Here is a 20,555-nt window from a genome sequence, read left to right on the forward strand (position 1 = left end):
TTTTCCTTGATGTGTATTCTTCAAATTGTGAGTTTTATGAGAAAGCTGATAGGTACTTACCAATCAACCTTTCCTCACACGAACTGACATTGTCTCTTTGTAAATTCTACTGTGCTAACAATTATCTACTGAGAATCCTCGACTAGGTCTCCGCAGCTCAAATGAGCCAGTTTCTTTTAAATTTCTGTCTTTGGCTATAATTGTCTTCCAAGTATGGTGACACAACATCCTGTCATGAAACTTTTGCCTTTACACTTGTTTACTTTTCTGGACTCTACCTTTTTCTGCACTGTGCACTAAATACACTATGTGATTAACGCCGAATCTCCAACAGCCAATCGTGAACTGTAAACAGTCGTAAACTCTACCAGGGCACATAACAAACAATTAACATTTGTGTTTTAGTGTTCTAAGCTGTGAGGTCATCAGCGGACAAATAATTTAGTACCTATTCCTGGACAGCCGGAGTGGCCGTGCGGTTCTAGGCGCTACAGTCTGGAACAGAATGACCGCTACGTTCGCAGGTTCGAATCCTGCCTCGGGCATGGATGTGTGTGATGTCCTTAGGTTAGTTAGGTTTAATTAGTTCTAAGTTCTAGGCGACTGATGACCTCAGAAGTTAAGTCGCATAGTGCTCAGAGCCATTTGAACCTATTCCTGACGTGCTGTTGTTTGGAACAACAACTGACATGATCCAAAATATTACAGTCTTTTATTATAGCTTCACTTTTATTTTGTCTAATGATTACTAATTTCAGTATCAAATTCCATCATCAAGCCACTATATGATCAGAAAGCATAGTGTATCTTTAAAATATTGTTTAATAAACAGATTACCATTATATCATCATTCCTTAAAGTAATGTCCAAAGTGGAAGGACAGATGATTAATTTTGAGTATATACAAAAGTCAGAGTACTGAACCGGATATGAAAGAAGGAAAACCAGAAGGGCAGTGAGAGACGAGTGCCTTCTGTCACCTTACTTCCTTAATATGTTCATCAAGGAAGTAATAACAACAACAAAGAAAAGATGACAAGAATCAAAAGGTAATTTCTGGAACACTCCAAGGAAATGCGATAGGACCATTACATTTACAATGTATATAAATGATCCAGTAGAAAGTGTCAGAGGCTCCTTAATAGAATCAAAAGGTAATTTCTGGAACACTCCAAGGAAATGCGATAGGACCATTACATTTACAATGTATATAAATGATCCAGTAGAAAGTGTCAGAGGCTCCTTAATATTGTTTACAGGTACTACAATTGTCCATCAGAAAGTAGCAACAACAGAAGACAGTATCAATTTGCACAATGACCTGCAGAGGATTGGTGAATGATGCAGGCTCTGGCAGTTGACCCTGCACATAAATAAATGTAACATATCACACACACACACACACACACACACACACACACACACACACACAGGGAAAGAAATCCAATACTGCCAATACTGTACAACTACACTATTAATGACAAATTGCTGGAAACAGAATCTACCATAAAATATCTAGAAGTAACTATCCAGAGCAACCTTAAAGTGGAACGACCACATAAAACAGCAATAGAAAAGCAGATGCCAGACTAAGATTCACAGGAAGAATCTTAAGTGAATGTAAATTACCTCTGTGTCCTTACCCAGTAGGACTGACAGAAGAGAGAAAGAAGATCCAATGAAGTGCGGAGTGTTTTGTCACAGGATCATTTAGTCGCTGTGACATCATTACAGATATGCTCAGCAACTCCAGTGGTAGATGCCATAAGAGAGCAGTTGTGCATCACGGAAAGATTTACTACCCAAATTTCGAGAGAGTAGTTTCCGAGAAGAGTCTGACAACATAATAGTTTCTCTCATATACAATTCACAAAATGATCACGAGAAGAAAATTTGAGAAGTTAGAGATAATACAGAAGCGTACTGACAGTCACTCTTCCCAAGCACTGTTCACAAGTGGAACAAGGCAGAGGGGATCAGTTGGTGGCATGAGACGTACCCCCTGCCACACACAGTTAAGTGGTTTTTGGAGCATGATGTCGATATGGAAACTTAATTGCATGCATATACACTGCAGATTGACGACATTGCAATAGTAAATCAGAGTAGGAACTAAATAAAATGTTTCAGGCCTTAAATCAAGAAGTGGTAAAACTAAAGCTAAAAATGAATACAAAGAAGACAAAAGTTATGGCTACAGACAAGAAAGGAGGTGGAGGTAGGACTGACACAAGAACAGGCAATGAGCAACTCAAGAAAGGAACTGAAATTCACTATCTCAGTAGCATTTTGCAAGAAAACAATCAATATTTCAAGGCATTCAAGAAAAGAAAAGCACAGGTGAAGAGTTCCTTCCAAAATAAGAAGAAGCTGCAACTGAATAAACATATCAGCTTCCACATTAAGAAAATATTTGTAAAGACCTTTGTGTGGAGTGTTCTGACACACAGATGCAAAATCTGTACATTAGAAAAGCCAAAGGAAGCTCACCTCAAACCTGCTGAAATGTGGTTCTGGAGGAGAAGTACAAGAACTAGCTGCATTGACAGAAAAATTAAAGGAAATAGGAGAGAAGAAAGAACCACTGAAAGTTATAGGCCAGGGCAAAGCAAAATACACTGGACACTTAACTGGAGACGATAATCTTTTAAAACACATTTCTGAAGGCAAGATCGTAGGTAAGAAAACAAGGGGATGACTGAGAACATCCTACTTAAACAATATGATCAATGAATGGGATTTTCTTCACACATGGAGATGAAGACAACTGCTGAAGAGAGGAAGCTGTGGCTGCAGAGACAAGGTTTAACCTTTTGGAAGAGTAAGCACAAACTAATACAAAATATGAGTCTGCATGGGAGCTACATATGGAATAAATGACAACTTCTTGTGTGCAGTCATCAAGTCACTTACCCCAGTAGGTGTCTTATCTACTAAAAGTAAAGGTCACTGTTGTGCTTTCAATAGATGTGAACTGCACCCTGAAAATGGTATGTCTAGTTTGCAGTTGTACAGAAGCTTTTTATTTTGCAAAATGGTTCAAATGCCTCTAAGCAGTATGGGACTTAACGTCTGAGGTCATCAGTCCCCCAGACTTAGAACTACTTAAACCTAACTAACCTAAGGACATCCCTGCCTAAGGCAGGATTCGAACCCGCGACCGTTAGCAGCAGCACGGTTCCGGACTTAAGTACCTAGAACCGCTTGGCCACAGTGGTCAGCTTTTATTTTGCAAAGAAATTTTTGATAATAAGATGAACTGATGCTGGTACTTGCTACTGAAACCAGTAGTACTTAGACACAACAAAAGTGTGACTACAGAATTAAGAATAATTTTTCCAAACAATCGAGTATTTTTTCAAAACAACACCACAATAGAGGAAACTTATTTTAAACTAAAGACACAAAAGAAAAAAAGAGAAACTGTAAAGATCTTGAGTCTCATAAGACTCTCTTGGGAGGAAAATATAAGATATTTAATTGGTAAACTTGCAAGGCATACTTTTTTATGTTGTATAAACTATGAAACTGTTAGCATCGTCAGCTAAAATTTACTTCTTCTGTCTTAATATACCTTCCTTCACTTACAGCTGCAGTGTGGAGACAGGGGTGAGGGTGGGAGTGGGGATGGGGGCGAGGGTGAGGGCGTACTGCTTTAAAATGGTGATTCTTGTATTGATATTCTTAACAACAGATTTATATCTTTTGCTTATGAAAGTCTGCATGCGATGACAGCTGCACTAGTAATACCTTCACAGGGTCGTATTCAAGTTGCAAGGCTAGATCTATGCCAGCCATGACACGCTCCCAGCCTTTCCTCCTCGTGATCTGGTTGTAGCGTTGGGACTGCAGGGTGTCTAAGCTGATGTTCAGACCGTCAAGCCCTGCCCTCTGCAAGGCAACCAGCTGTCTTGTCAACATGAGGCCATCGGTTGTCATTAAGACACTTTTGAGATCTTTTATTTTCTTCAAGGCACCTGTGAAACAGCAAATTATTCTAAAGAAACTGAAACAAATAATTTGTAACATTGCTGCTGCATATGAAACAAACCTCCAGTTGATAAATTGAAAATACAAATTCCTTAAAAGTTAACTGTACATTTGCCCTAATACAAAGAGATAAGAAGGGTTAATAAACTGAATTGAAGAATGCAAGTTAAGATAGCAATGAAAAAATAATTAGAGGCGTGAGATCACCTACTGCAACAGGGAAATGGGAACCAATATGAACCATTACCCAGCTACTGTCAACTGATTCCATGTCTCCATGCACACTGTATAAACCACTGTGGGTTGTACGACAAAGTACATTGTTGTACCACACATTATGGTTTTTCCCCATTCAATGCTCATGTGGAGTGTGGGAAGAATGATTCTTTAAATGGTTCTGTGCATGCTGTAATTAATCTTGCCTTCATGGTCCCTATAGGAGTGATACATATGCGGTTATTGTATAATCCCTAAATACCTCACTTAATACAGGTTCCTGAAATTTCATAAGTTGGGTTTTGTCATATATTTGGCGTCTATCTTCACTTGTCTGGCATTTCCAATTTTTAGTAGCGTCTTGATGCTCTCCCATGCATCAAATAAATCTATGATCAATCATGCTACACTATTTTGTATACATTCAATGTCTGCCATTAGCCTTATTTGTTATGAGTCATACTTAAGCAATATTCTAGAATGGGCCACACAAGTATTTTGTAAGCAATGTCCTCTATAGACTGATTACATTTTCCAGTATCTTACCAATGAATTGAAGTCTGCATTCTGCTTTGCCTACAAGTGAGTCTATGTCACCATTTCATTTCATCCAGATATTTGTATGAGTTGACCAATTAAAACTGTGATTATTTGATAATGTAGTCATACAATACTGTCTTTTATTTGTTTTGTGATGTGCTCCAATTTACATTTCTGAAAACTTAAACTCAGTTGCCTATCTTTGGACCAATTTGAAATGTTATGATCTGACTCAAATTTGTGCAGATTTTTTTCAGGCAATAATTCATTATAGACAACTCTATCATCCAGGAAAAGTATGAGGCTCCTTATAATATCGTCTTCCAGAACATTAAGGTACAACATTAATGTAATGGTATAAATTACTATAACTGTATAAATAAGTTTATAAGTGTGTAAAATACATTGAACTATTTGTTACAACAAAACATTGTACTGGTATACTCAGCAAGATGTTAAATCAGCAGATAGCTACATTTTATGTTCAACATTTTGAAAGGATTTATACCCAAATTAAATAAATCTGAAGAAATGTTAGGGTGTCTCTGGAAAAAAAAATCCACAAAAACTCATACAGTCCAATTTGCTATTATGTCACTGTTACTGAAATATAATACAAAGTAACTGAATTCGATGAACATTCTCAGAGTGCAATATGCCTCAGAGTGAAATGCACAGTAATGTCAACATTATTTTTCAAGGCTATGTTTGTGAAAATGGATGAAAGCAAACCACACATTTTGTTCTCAATCTGCGGAAGCATTATGCACTGTGAAACACTGTACTGCTGTTCTACATAAAAGCTGTCTCATTGCCAACATCTTTCCCCTGCTGGCTGTTCTACACTTCTCATCACTGATTCAACATGTTGTAAGATATTTTATGCTGTATGACACCACAGTCCAATCTGGTTAGGATAGCATAAAAATAATATATGAATTTCAGTATTAAACTGGAACAGCAGAACAGCTCTCATCACACTGGATATCAAATCGAGGTTGGATTACAGCCATGGGTACATCATTTCATGCTACTCAACTGTATGTCATATGTCAGAGTTCATCAACTGTAGTGGCTGGCGACTGGTGGCTGGCGACTGGTGGCATAGCCATCTCTTGGCATCCAGTGAACAGACGTTCTACACAGGTGACAGATTTGAAGAAAATGCTGGATACGGCAACAGTGGAACACTCTCTGTATCGAGGTAGCTCAGTACAGCTCAGGTGATGTGTAGTCTTACATTATCTTGTTAAAAGATAACATCACGGAGCCCTTCAGAATAAGGCACAGCGATAGGCCTTAACAAAACACAAATGCAATGGCTGCTGTCCAAATTACTGGCTATGTGAACCAGAGGTTGTGACATGTATCCAGTTGCACCCCATACCATCACATCACATGCTGGACCCGCATGAGAATGACAGGTACAATCTGGCCAGGTCTGTTGGCATCAGAGCCTCCACACATGAGTACATCAATTGTGACGATGTTGCAGAACCGAGACTCATCTGATACGATGACACAGTGCCATTCCTGTGTCTGGCATTGTTGTCAGTTGCACCACTGTCAGTTCACCTCTCTCTAGAGCTGCATTAAGGGCTTGACAGTCTGTGCTGCTCCAGCAGCCATCACATTGTCTGTGTGGATACTTGTCTCACTGTATACAAGCCCACTTCCTGACTAAATGTACACAACTTCACTGCAGGATCACGTATGCATGAGCGAACACTTGTCTGCCCTCTCAGGTGCTAGTTGGGTGGCACTACTGAGGCCCTGCAAGGCATTTAGCATGGCCCTCCTGAACCTACCAATTTTATGTTCGCACAAAATGAGATTCTGAGCAATGCAAGCAGCAATATAGTGAAACAATAAACCAAAGTCTCAGCAGACCATGAGCCTGCCACTGCCAAATCTGGAATGCTTATAAACATTTCTCCTTCTTCCATTATGCTTAACACGGTCTTCGTGTAAACAACCAACACTGAAATAGAATTTCTGAATGAGAAACCTGCTCCATAAGCTTTTCTTGCATACAGAATATGCATGGGAGTGCTGAAAAGTAATGCCTCTGAATTTTTATTCTGTTCTCAATATCAGTCGAGGTATGACACGTCACGCATATTACTTGGTCAACTTTCCCACTTCACTGACTCGTGGCACATCCCCCTCCCGCAAATAGATGGAGTCACAATAGGCAGCCAACTCTGACCAGAGATTTTGAATATGTTTACGGTGCACTTCGAGGAAGAGGCCCTGATGTCATCCAAATGGAAATCTATCTTCTTCTTCTTCTTCTTCTTCTTCTTCTGTTATGTGGATAACACACTTATCATCTGGCCTCATGGAAGAGACAAACTTCTTGACTTCTTTGTACATCTGAACTCCACACGCCACAAAATCAAATTCACTATGGAGACCAAAGAAGAAGGAAGACTACCATTCCTGCACATCATAGTCAGGAGAATAACGGACAGCACCCTGTGCCACAGCGTGTATCTGACTCTATAAAACACATAAACTCAGTTCTCCCTATGGCACTGTGAATAATTTCAATAACAAAAAGTGAGATGAATGTTGCAGCGTACAGTTAATTTCCACTTTGGCTTTGCATTCAAGATCAGTCTTACCTGAGAGTGCAACATTACATCTTTGGTTAATTTAATTATATGTTCATTAGATTTTGGTTATAAGGCACGTTTTGCTGCCTAATGTTTCATCTCCAAATGCTGGAAACAATCCATGGAGGAAGAGGAGTATGTAAGACATTGGTGGACCAGGTTGGAAGAATCTGTGAATTTCAATACTCTGTAGAAGAGCTCAATCATTTGAAAATAACTTTCAGACCTTGTGGCTATTCTAACAGATATACATAAGGCACTACATTCTAAAATATTTGCATCTTTCACTGAAAAACAAGCAACTAGAGGAAAAGTTCTCTTGCCATTTGTAAAAACAGTCACAGATTGAGACCTCCGAGTGCTATGAAGAGAAGGTATTGACGCAGTGCTTAAACCAAACTGAAGACCACAACAGCAGCCACACTCAAGTAAATTGCTATGCAGTAGTTTCAGTGAATTTGACAATGATGTGGCTGCTTTCATGATGGCCCAGTCATATTGTGGGGTAGGGAATGCCAGTGACAGGGCTGGAATTGTAGGTGACAGATGGATTTTTGGCAAAGCCTTGTATCAATACCTCCTTAATTATTGAGCTGAAAAACTGTAAAAAACATTCATACAGCAAAATCACACAAAAAAATTTTCTATTTCTGCAGGTATTGTGCCTTCTGTTTCTTTTTCATTACAAAAACATATTGATTTAAGTTTATAAAGTCACAACTATGTCACTGTGATTTGTGTAACACACATTCTGGAACATGTTCCAGGAATGTCATGAAACAGACAGCTTTAAATACTTACTGTAGCTCATCTTTCAAGACTTGCATGCCAACAACAACACCATCTATCCAATCTGTTTTTATTTCACTTTCATGTAAAGATTTCTCCACAAAGGATATCATCTGCCATGTAGGCAGTGCAAGAGGAAATTCCACACTCACATTTGGGTAATCAAGTGGATTCTGTGTCTTGTCAGAACCAAGTACAATCAACCCAATTTCATCTTTATCACTGGTAAATATCTGGAAACATAATAAATGGTAAAAATAAGTTTTGTTTATAACAAGTTGTATACCAATAAAAATATCACACACAGATACTCTTTATAAAATTATTTAATTGGATAGATAAAAAATCTACTCACCAAGCAGTGGCAGAACACACACATAAAAGACTGTTGTGAAGGCAAGCGTTTGGAGCCAGTGACTCCTTCTTCAGGCTGAAGGGTTGCAGGGGAAGCAAGAAGGGTGAAGGAAAAGGACTGGAGAGGTCTAAGAAAAGGGGTAGATTTTGAGAAAGTTACCCACAACCGTGGGTCATGGGTGACTTACCGTACAGGATGAGAAGGAAAGACTAATTGTTGGGGACTGCATCGGGCAAGATTCGGAAACCTGAGAGCTTAAAGGTGGAAGACAGGGTAATATGCAAGACAGAGATTACTACTAAAACTGTACATGAGTTAATAAGAGTGAGAAGCTAAGTGTATTGTATGCAACAGCTGTGGGAGGGGGCAGTGAAAATAGACGGAAAAGACAATGAAAGATGTAGAAAGCTAAAACGGAGTGAAGCAAAGAGTAATTACAGTGAAGAAAAGCTGAGACAGGAGAAATTAACGTAAATTAAGGCAAGGTGGGTGGTGAGAACCAAGGACACGTTGTAGTGCTAGTTCCCACCTGCGGAGTTCTGAGAAACTGGTGTCTGGCGGAAGAATCCAGGTGGCATGTGTGGTGAAACAAGTGCCGAGGTCACGTATGCCATGTTGTAGAGCATGCTCTGCAACAGGATATTGCGAGTTTCCAGTATATACACTATGCCTATGCCCATTTATCCTAACTGATAATTTGGTGGTAGTCATGCAGATGTAGAAAGCTGAACAGTGTTTACATAATAGCTGGTATATGACATGTGTCGTTTCTATTTTTCGCCTGATCCGCAGTTCTGGGTGACTTTCCCAAAATCTACACCTTTTCCTGGAACTCTCCAGGCCTTTTCCTTTACCCTTCTTCCTTCCCCTTCAACGCTTCTGTCTGGAGGAGCCACAGGCTCCGAAAGCTTGCCAATCACAACAGTCTTTTATGTGTATGTTCTGCTGCCGCTTGGTGAGTAGATTTTTTATCTATTCAATTAAATAATTTTATCAATAATTTATTGTTTATGTTGTTATAGTTACTCTTTATAACCTACTTAAAATACATCACGTACCCTCCTCTCCACAATTCTTCGAACACATAGTTTTGCCTTTTGTAAAAAATCACTGCGTTTCTGTATAACATACTTGGAGTCAAAGTGTCCAACATCTATTACAATTATAAACAGAAGAAAGAAAGTCATTGTATTTATTGGCAGTATTACGCAATCAAATATTTTGAAAGACTTCCAGTGGTATAAACTTACAATATCTTACAAATAAATATATACGTTTATTCTTTAAATCAGTTCTTAGCAATAACATAATAGTATAAATTGCAGAATCAATATAGCCAATTTTAATGTAATGACTGCAATACAAATACAAAATAACAGCGGTAAGTTATAACAAATGAGAGAGAGAGAGAGAGAGAGAGAGAGAGAGAGAGAGGCATTTAGACAATGTTTCATTACAGTGTGAAACTTATTAGAATTAAAATGAAGCCATAGTGAATTATTACATTCTAAAAATAATAATTATTGTGTTCTTTCACCCCAAAATAATACTTTCATTAGGTAATATATACTTTTAATTTCAGAAATTTTTACAACAGCTCTGGACTTCACTGCCTCGATGAATTTATTACATGTGTCAATGAATGAGGGTTGATAACACTGCTTTAGTCATTCAATTGTTCGTCATGTGATATTCGCAATGTTCTTAATAACTTCTTATGTAAAGTTCCATCATCAAAAAGATAATCTACGTAAGTTTTAGAAGTCGCGAATCTTTAAACAACAACTTGAAAATGGGTATATCAGTATTTTGTATACATTCTAGCATTGCTAGATTTACTTTTAAATTTTAAAGTATATGAGCAGATTGAGCGACTTTCCATCCAGAAAATTTGCTGTTGGCAAGGCCTCACTACAAAGAAAAATGGTCTTTCCGGAGTCAAATGCAAAAAAAATTCATAAATTGTAAGTGATACAACCAGGTATTAAGCAACGGGCATAAATATCGTTCTGCTTGACGAGAAAAAAAGTAGGTAGATGAAAGAGTAAATTGGGTGCAAGGATTGAACATAAACTCCCCCAAATTGCAAAGGTTTTTTTTTAAAAAAAAAAAAAAAACAAGAGGGTCACTGCTCAAGAATTGAGAACTGCCCCCCCCCCCCCCCCTTTCTTTTACAGGCTTGCTTTCACTTTTCAGATGAGACCATGTCCCCCATATGTGAAGAAAATAGCCAATATGTAAAGAGAATTACAGATAAAGAGTTTTCTAGAATGAGATTTGCATTCTGCAGCATAGTGGGCACTGATATGAAACTTCCTGGCAGATTAAAACTGTGTGTTGGACCAAGACTCAAACTTGGTGATCGTAACCCCAGACCTGTGTTGCCGTTTTGGGAGGTAGATCTCGTATCTGGAAAGGGGAGATGACAGTTAGGGTACTATGGGCGAGCAGCTGCCATCAATTTTTGATGGTGCAGAACCCACAATAGTGGAACTGCTGCCTAGTCCAAAGGCACCTGTTACCAGTCTTACCCCACAATAGTGCATCGAATCCAGACGTAATGTCGAAACTGATAAAAAGTCATATGAGAGATTCCTGTAATCTAGGTGTGACTGCACCAATGCTGCATACAGCCATATCAAAGTAGAGTGGACCACACCGCGGTTGGTGTCGCTGAGGCATAGAAGAGCATTCAGGTGCGACCTACATGTGTGCTTTAGTTGACAAAGACGGGGAAGCCATGTCAACTAGGCATCAAAGACCGGTCCTAAAAAACACAATGACAGAAATGCATAACGTAGGTCATGGCAGCCAAAAAATGGATGCTATGAGTGAAAGCCCAGCATTGTGCTTGGTGTATTGCTCCCTGCATTCTGCCTCCAGCAATAGCCATCGCGGACGAACAAAAAAGATGGGGACACCATATGTCATGCAGCTGCCGCCAGATCATTGATAGCCACAAAAAGGAGAGTGACACTCAAAACAGAACCTTGTGCAAGCCCCTTCTCCTACAGGGGGGGATGCTACAGGAGGCACCAACCTGTACCCAAAAAGTGTGACATGGAAGAAAGTTCTGGATAAAAATCAGGAGTGGGCCATGGAGGCCCCACTCCTTTAAGGTGGCAAGGACGTTATGGCACCATGTGGTATCATAAGATATATACGCAGATCAATGAAAACTGCAACAAGGAACTGATGTTGAGCAAAAGCTGTTCAGATAGCACACTTCAAGTGGACTAAATTATCTTCAGTAGAGCTCCTTGGCGAAAAGCACCCTGGATCGAAGCCAAAGATCCGGGGATTCAAGGACACAATACAGCCTTTGACAAACCATATGTTCAAGTAACTTGCAGGACACTGAGTAAACAATCTGCACGACAGCTGTCCGTTTGAAGAGGCAATTTATCTGATTTCAAAATTGGAATAACGGCGTTTTCTCGCTACTGGGAAGAGAATTCTGCATTGCACCAGGGATGGTTAAAGAAAGGCCAGGTACACTGCTGGAAAAATTTGCAACACCAAAAAATAATTAATGTAGAGTAATGAAATACCAGGAATATATTTGTTGAGACAACGTATGTAAAGTGATTAATGTTGCAGGATCAGAGATCAATGTGAGTGTGAGATAAGCCACTGCAAATGTAAATGTAAATGCTGGTACGCTGTTGTACACGTGTCATGTGTCAGTTTGTGGGATGGAGTTCCATGCCTGTTGCACTTGGTTGGCCAATATAAGGACAGTTAATGATGTTTGTGGATGGGTTGAAGCTGTCATCAGATGATGTCCAATATGTGCTCGATTGGAGGTAGAGCTGGTTATCGGGCAAGCCAAGGCAATATGTTGACACAGTATACCATGTTGGCTTACAACAGCAGTATGTGAGCAAGTGTTATCCTGTAGGAAAACACCTCCTGGAATGATGTGTGTGAATGGCAGCACAACAGGTCAAATAACCAGACGGACATACAAATTTGCAGTCAGCGTTCGTGGGATTCAGACAGACAGTTTTGTCAGTGGAAAAGCGAAAGCCATTGTCGATGCTCCAGGAGTAAAGACAATCAAGACATTGCTGAAGATGCCACTAAGTGAGACAGGTTCATAGAGAACCGCAATAGAAGGCAAAATCGTCAAAAAAAAGGGAGCCGGAGATGCCCAGTGGGAGACAGGCCATTATAGGGTTAATGGCGATAGCAAAGAGAATGACACTCAGAATGGAACCCTGAGACACACCATTTTCCTGGATAAAGGTGTCCGACAAGGCAGACCCTTCATGCACCTCGAAAACTCGGTCTTTTAAAAATGTCTGAAGGAAACAGGGTAGGTGGCTACGGAAGCCCCACATGTGAAGAGTATGGAGGGCACTAGCTCTCTAGCAGGTATCATAGGCCTTCTCCAAATCGAAAAACACGGCGACAGTCTGGGATTTCTGCAGAAAACCATTCTTGACATGGGTGGGCAAAATAATGAGACGGTCAACTGCAGAATGCCGTGTTGAAAGCCACACTGTGCATCCATCAAAAATTGTGAGACTCGAGCCACCATATCATCCGGGCATGAATCATATGTCCCATCACCTTGCGAACACACTGGTAAGAGAGATGGAGTGGTAGCTAAAAGGAAGAGTGTGTGTGTGTGTGTGTGTGTGTGTGTGTGTGCGTGTGTGTGTGTGTTTTTGTGTGTGTGTGTGTGTGTGTGTGTGTGGGTGTCACAGAGAGAGAGAGAGAGAGAGAGAGAGAGAGAGAGAGAGAGAGAGAGAGAGAGAGAGAGCTAATTTCGGCAAGAGCTGGATTTCTCAGAATCGTGAGTGTTACTGTGGTGCCTTCACTATGAGGAAGCTAGGTCACGCTCTCACTTCATCTCAATCCTCTTCCCTGGACCAGACACTGTTAACTTTCAAATGTTGCAGCACATTTCTCTTGTGGGCAAGCACTTTTTGCTTGATACGTACAACCGGACCTGGGCAGGGGGCATGTTTTCCTGCCACTGTCGTGAAGCCACTGTCATACCCACACCTAAGCCCGGTAAGGACAAACAACTTCCTTCTGGCTATCACCTACTTTGTTTACCCATGTCATGAATGGTTTTCTGTGGAAATCCCAGACTGGCTGTGTTTTTCAATTTGGAGAAAGCCTACAACATTTGTTGGAGGACTAGTATCATTTGTACTCTCTAAACATGGGGCCAACTGCCCCATCTCCTTGAGGAATTTTTAAAAGACGAGTTTTCGAAGTACGTATGGGGTCTGCCTCCTCGGACACCTTTATCCAGGAAAATGGTGTACCTCAGGGTTCTGTCCTGAGTGTCGTCGTCTTTGCTGTCGCCATTATCCCTACAATGGCCTGTCTCCTGCCGGGCATCTCCAGCTCTCTTTTTGTTGACAATTTTGCTATCTACTGCTGCTCTCCATGAACCTGTCTCATTGAGTGGTGTCTTCAGCAATGTCTCGATCATCTTTACTCACGGAGCATCAACAGTGGCTTTCGTTTTTCTACTGACAAAAACATTTGTATGAATTTCTGGCAGCACAGCTGGTTTCTCCCACCATTTTTACATCTTGGGCCTGTTGCTCTTCCATTCATTGACACTACAAAATTCCTGAGGCTCCTGCTTTATACAAAACTATCTTGGTCCTCCCACTTCATGCTCCCTGCAGCTTTTTCGATGGGTGTGAACCCTTCACAATCTTGGCTTCGTGCGGCAGCCCATCTTCACCTTGACCTTCATTCACTTTCTAAAGACACTGCACCAGGCTCGGTCTATTGCCTTCAGTTTCATGACCTATGCATGGAATTTTGCAATAGTATCTTTGTGTACACTGGTGGCTCTTGGACTGACCATGGTGTCGGGTGTGCCTTCAATGTCAACCAACATTTTTTGGTACTGACTTCCAGCACATTGCTCAGTATTTACAGCAGAGCTCTTCACCCTGTATCAGATCATGGAGTACATCTGGTGACATACTCTTTTCAACTGTGTCACTGCTCAGACTCTCTCGGCACCCTTCAAAGCCTCTGTGCACTGTAGACTGTCCATCCCTTAGTGCACCGGTTCCAGGAAAGCTTCCATTTGCTCACTTTTTATGGAGCCACTGTGATGTTTATGTGGGTTCCAGGTCATATCAGTCCAAGAGGTTGCTGACACTGCTGCCAAAGCTGCATTCCTCGTACTTCAGCCCAATAATTCTTGCATTCCCTCTGATGATCTCTTGTTGCTTTCTGTCAGGAGGTGATGTCACTTTGGCATCGCCACTGGTCCTCCATTCATAGGAATAAGCTCTGGGTTATTAAGCCTCTCCCAGTGGCTTGGACAACCACCTCTCAGTCCTCCTGTGGCGAGGAGGTCATTTTAACTAGGTTGCATATTGGGCAATGCCTTTTTAGTCATCACCATTTGTTAAGTGGTGCTCCCCTACTACTTTGTGCACATTGCACCCAACTTTTAACTGTCTGCCGTTTCCTGAGGGGATGCCCTTTTTTTTTTTTTTTTACCGTTTACATTCCCGTTTGGGTTTGCCATCTGAGTTATTGGCCGTTTTAGTGAACAATGCGTGGGCTGTCGACCGTGTTTTACTTTTTATCAGTTGTAGCAATATGGTGAAGGCCATTTAATTTTTAGTTCTGGGCCTCCATTTCCCTATTGCGTACTTCATAGACCTTTCTCCACGTCCCTGTTTGTAGCTGTCCTCTCTTCTGCCATTAAACGTTGACATGTAATCATTTTTAACTCCTCTCTTCATCTTTGCGTTTCACAGTTTTGGCATGGACACATATGACCCTAGGTGTTTTTGCGCCCTAAAACAAAATGGGGGAGAAATACAAAGCCCTTACATTCTTTTGTCGACTTATGTCTTTACCTCCCCTTGAGACCTCAAAATTTGTGGGGGAAAATTCTAAAACGTGTCTGTGGAATCAGAGAAATATCAGAGAATTTCACTTGGAGAAACTTGTGGCAACCCTGATTTTAGGTTTTTATATATGGAAATTATTTTTGCTTCTAGTATTGCAGTTCTGAATTGCTGAGTTCATCTTAAACTAACTCTTGTTATTAATCACAAATACCATTAGGGAATATAACTTCTATAGGCATGTAAGTGTGAGAATCCATGGGTCCCTGAAGAAGCTTTTTCAAGATGTAGAATAAATATTTTTTCCGCTTCGCTGAAGTACCTCAGAAGATTATGCCATATGAGTAAACTGAGTGAAAGTGTGTTAGCAATCCTTTGTCCAGTTTGATACAGTAAGAGATTTCTAAGCACAAAATGGGCGGAACTGAGCTTCTCGGTTAGCTGACTCACATGCTGGTCTCACACGTGAGTGGTATCTGCATACCCAGGAACTTAGAACACGGGAGCCTAATTGCCCATTTATCCCTACTTTTTATATTCGTATCTGTAAGTCACTCTTATTTCTTTAGAACTGCACAATACAAGTTTTTAGGCATTAAGCTGGTACCTGTGGATCAGTACAAGCCTGTTCTGTTATTCTCCTGGATGTTTCTGGTATGGATGAGTTTAGATCTTGCATCAATAAGTTTGTGACACTGCAAAACATTAGAGTTTTTCCAAAGCCCTCCAGTGCCCCAAGTAAATCATTTTTGTGGACTTGGCAGCAAACACTGCGTGCCACACCATATTTTATGTTCTCCCTTTTTGAGTTTAATCTTATTCCTGTCTTATCATTTGTTAATGTGACCTTCCATTTTCTGTAGTTAAAGTACAACTCAATCCATGCAAGGGGAAGACTTTTAATGCCATACTATTTTAGCTCCCCCTCACAGAATTTTTTAATCTAAACAGTCAAAGGCTTTGGCAAGATGACAGAGGGGATAATTTCCACTATTTAATTCTACTGGAATTGAATTTTTGAGATATTATGTTGGATTCTCAGTATAGAAGCTTTTACAGAAGTCAAACTGTGTTGTTAAAAAGTTATTCTCTGAATGGTGGTTCACCATTCTAAGTGGATTTAGGTTGAAATACTATGCAGAGATGAAGAGGCTTACAAAGGCTGGAATAGGCTGGTGAGATGCACCAAAGCAGTAGTTGGATGAAGACCACAACAGCAGACTTCAACTCAGTTTATTGATGGAAATCGAGCTCTTGCCGAAATTAGCTCTCTCTCTCTCTCTCTCTCTCTCTCTCTCTGACACCCACCCACACACACACACACACACACACACACACAAAAACACACACACACACACACACACACACACACACACACACACACACACACACTCACTCTTCCTTCTAGCTACCACTCCATCTCTCTTACCAGTGTGTTCGCAAGGTGATGGGACATATGATTCATGCCCGGATGATATGGTGGCTCGAGTCTCACAATTTTTGATGGATGCACAGTGTGGCTTTCAACACGGCATTCTGCAGTTGACCATCTCATTATTTTGCCCACCCATGTCAAGAATGGTTTTCTGCAGAAATCCCAGACTGTCGCCGTGTTTTTCGATTTGGAGAAGGCCTATGACACCTGCTAGAGAGCTAGTACCCTCCATACTCTTCACATGTGGGGCTTCCGTGGCCACCTACCCTGTTTCCTTCAGACATTTTTAAAAGACCGAGTTTTTGAGGTGCATGAAGGGTCTGCCTTGTCGGACACCTTTATCCAGGAAAATGGTGTGTCTCAGGGTTCCATTCTGAGTGTCATTCTCTTTGCTATCGCCATTAACCCTATAATGGCCTGTCTCCCACTGGGCATCTCCGGCTCCCTTTTTTTTGACGATTTTGCCTTCTATTGCAGTTCTCTATGAACCTGTCTCACTTAGTGGCATCTTCAGCAATGTCTTGATTGTCTTTACTCCTGGAGCATCGACAATGGCTTTCGCTTTTCCACTGACAAAACTGTCTGTCTGAATCCCACGAACGCTGACTGCAAATTTGTATGTCCGTCTGGTTATTTGACCTGTTGTGCTGCCATTCACAAACAGCATTCCAGAAGGTGTTTTCCTACAGGATAACACTTGCTCACATACTGCTGTTGTAAGCCAACATGGTATACTGTGTCAACATATTGCCTTGGCTTGCTCGATAACCAGCTCTACCTCCAATCGAGCACATATTGGACATCATCTGATGACAGCTTCAACCCATCCACAAACATCATTAACTGTCCTTATATTGGCCAACCAAGTGCAACAGGCATGGAACTCCATCCCACAAACTGACACATGACACGTGTACAACAGCGTACCAGCATTTACATTTACATTTGCAGTGGCTTATCTCACACTCACATTGATCTCTGATCCTGCAACATTAATCACTTTACATACGTTGTCTCAACAAATATATTCCTGGTATTTCATTACTCTACATTAATTATTTTTTGGTGTTGCAAATTTTTCCAGCAGTGTACCTGGCCTTTCTTTAACCATCCCTGGTGCAATGCAGAATTCTCTTCCCAGTAGCGAGAAAACGCCGTTATTCCAATTTTGAAATCAGATAAATTGCCTCTTCAAACGGACAGCTGTCGTGCAGATTGTTTACTCAGTGTCCTGCAAGTTACTTGAACATATGGTTTGTCAAAGGCTGTATTGTGTCCTTGAATCCCCGGATCTTTGGCTTCGATCCAGGGTGCTTTTCGCCAAGGAGCTCTACTGAAGATAATTTAGTCCACTTGAAGTGTGCTATCTGAACAGCTTTTGCTCAACATCAGTTCCTTGTTGCAGTTTTCATTGATCTGCATATATATCTTATGATACCACATGGTGCCATAACGTCCTTGCCACCTTAAAGGAGTGGGGCCTCCATGGCCCACTCCTGATTTTTATCCAGAACTTTCTTCCATGTCACACTTTTTGGGTACAGGTTGGTGCCTCCTGTAGCATCCCCCCCTGTAGGAGAAGGGGCTTGCACAAGGTTCTGTTTTGAGTGTCACTCTCCTTTTTGTGGTTATCAATGATCTGGCGGCAGCTGCATGACATATAGTGTCCCCATCTTTTTTGTTCGTCCGCGACGGCTATTGCTGGAGGCAGAATGCAGGGAGCAATACACCAAGCACAATCCTGGGCTTTCACTCATAGCATCCATTTTTTGGCTGCCATGACCTACGTTATGCATTTCTGTCATTGTGTTTTTTAGGACCGGTCTTTGATGCCTAGTTGACATGGCTTCCCCGTCTTTGTCAACTAAAGCAGACATGTAGGTCGCACCTGAATGCTCTTCTATGCCTCAGCGACTCCAACTGCGGTGTGGTCCACTCTACTTTGATATGGCTGTATGCAGCATTGGTGCAGTCACACTTAGATTACAGGAATCTCTCATATGACTTTTTATCAGTTTCGACATTACGTCTGGATTCGATACACTATTGTGGGGTAAGACTGGTAACAGGTGCCTTTGAACTAGGCAGCATTTCCACTATTGTGGGGTCTGCACCATCAAAAATTGATGGCAGCTGCTCGCCCATAGTACCCTAACTGCCATCTCCTCTTTCCAGATACGAGATCTACCTCCCAAAACGGCAACACAGGTCTGGGGTTACGACCACCAAGTTTGAGTCTTGGTCCAGCACACAGTTTTAATCTGCCAGGAAGTTTCATATCAGTGCACACTATGCTGCAGAATGAAAATCTCATTCTAGAAAACTCTTTATCTGTAATTCTCTTTACATATTGGCTATTTTCTTCACATATGGGGGACATGATCTCATCTGAAAAGTGAACACCCAATTTACTCTTTCATCTACCTAGTTTTTTTCTCGCCAAGCAGAACGATATTTATGCCCGTTGCTTAATACCTGTTTGTATCACTTACAATGCTGGTATTTATGTATTTTTTAGCATTTGACTCCGGAAAGACCATTTTTCTTTGTAGTGAGGTCTTGCCAACAGCAAATTTTCTGGATGGAAAGTCGCTCAATCTGCTCATATACTTTAAAATTTATAAGTAAATCTAGCAATGCTAGAATCTACAAAATACTGATATACCCATTTTCAAGTTGTTGTTTAAAGATTCGCGACTTCTAAAACTTACGTAGATTATCTTTTTGATGATGGAACTTTACATAAGAAGTTATTAAGAACATTGCGAATATCACATGACGAACAATTGAATGACTAAAGCAGTGTTATCAACCCTCATTCATTGACACATGTAATAAATTCATCGAGGCAGTGAAGTCCAGAGCTGTTGTAAAAATTTCTGAAATTAAAAGTATATATTACCTAATGAAAGTATTATTTTGGGGTGAAAGAACACAATAATTATTATTTTTGGAATGTAATAATTCACTATGGCTTCATTTTAATTCTAATAAGTTTCACACTGTAATGAAACATTGTCTAAATGCCTCTCTCTCTCCCTCTCTCTCTCTCTCTCTCTCTCTCTCTCTCTCTCTCTCTCTCTCTCTCTCTCTCTCTCTCTCATTTGTTATAACTTACCGCTGTTATTTTGTATTTGTATTGCAGTCATTACATTAAAATTGGCTATATTGATTCTGCAATTTATACTATTATGTTATTGCTAAGAACTGATTTAAAGAATAAACGTATATATTTATTTGTAAGATATTGTAAGTTTATACCACTGGAAGTCTTTCAAAATATTTGATTGCGTAATACTGCCAATAAATACAATGACTTTCTTTCTTCTGTTTATAATTGTAATAGATGTTGGACACTTTGACTCCAAGTATGTTATACAGAAACGCAGTGATTTTTTACAAAAGGCAAAACTATGTGTTCGAAGAATTGTGGAGAGGAGGGTACGTGATGTATTTTAAGTAGGTTATAAAGAGTAACTATAACAACATAAACAATAAATTATTGATAAAATTATTTAATTGAATAGATAAAAAATCTACTCACCAAGCGGCAGCAGAACATACACATAAAAGACTGTTGTGATTGGCAAGCTTTCGGAGCCTGTGGCTCCTCCAGACAGAAGCGTTGAAGGGGAAGGAAGAAGGGTAAAGGAAAAGGCCTGGAGAGTTCCAGGAAAAGGTGTAGATTTTGGGAAAGTCACCCAGAACTGCGGATCAGGCGAAAAATAGAAACGACACATGTCATATACCAGCTATTATGTAAACAC

The 20,555-nt window shown here is 40.5% G+C and overlaps 1 pseudogene; it reads right to left on the reverse strand.

Annotated features, from left to right (window-relative positions):
• The window catches only part of LOC124805259, a 70,953-nt pseudogene extending 51,625 nt beyond the window's left edge, over window positions 1–19,328 (reverse strand).
• Between the last annotated feature and the right edge of the window lie 1,227 nt (window positions 19,329–20,555).

This window comes from Schistocerca piceifrons, chromosome 1, assembly GCF_021461385.2.
Source record: "Schistocerca piceifrons isolate TAMUIC-IGC-003096 chromosome 1, iqSchPice1.1, whole genome shotgun sequence".
Classification (NCBI taxonomy): Eukaryota; Metazoa; Arthropoda; class Insecta; order Orthoptera; family Acrididae; genus Schistocerca; species Schistocerca piceifrons.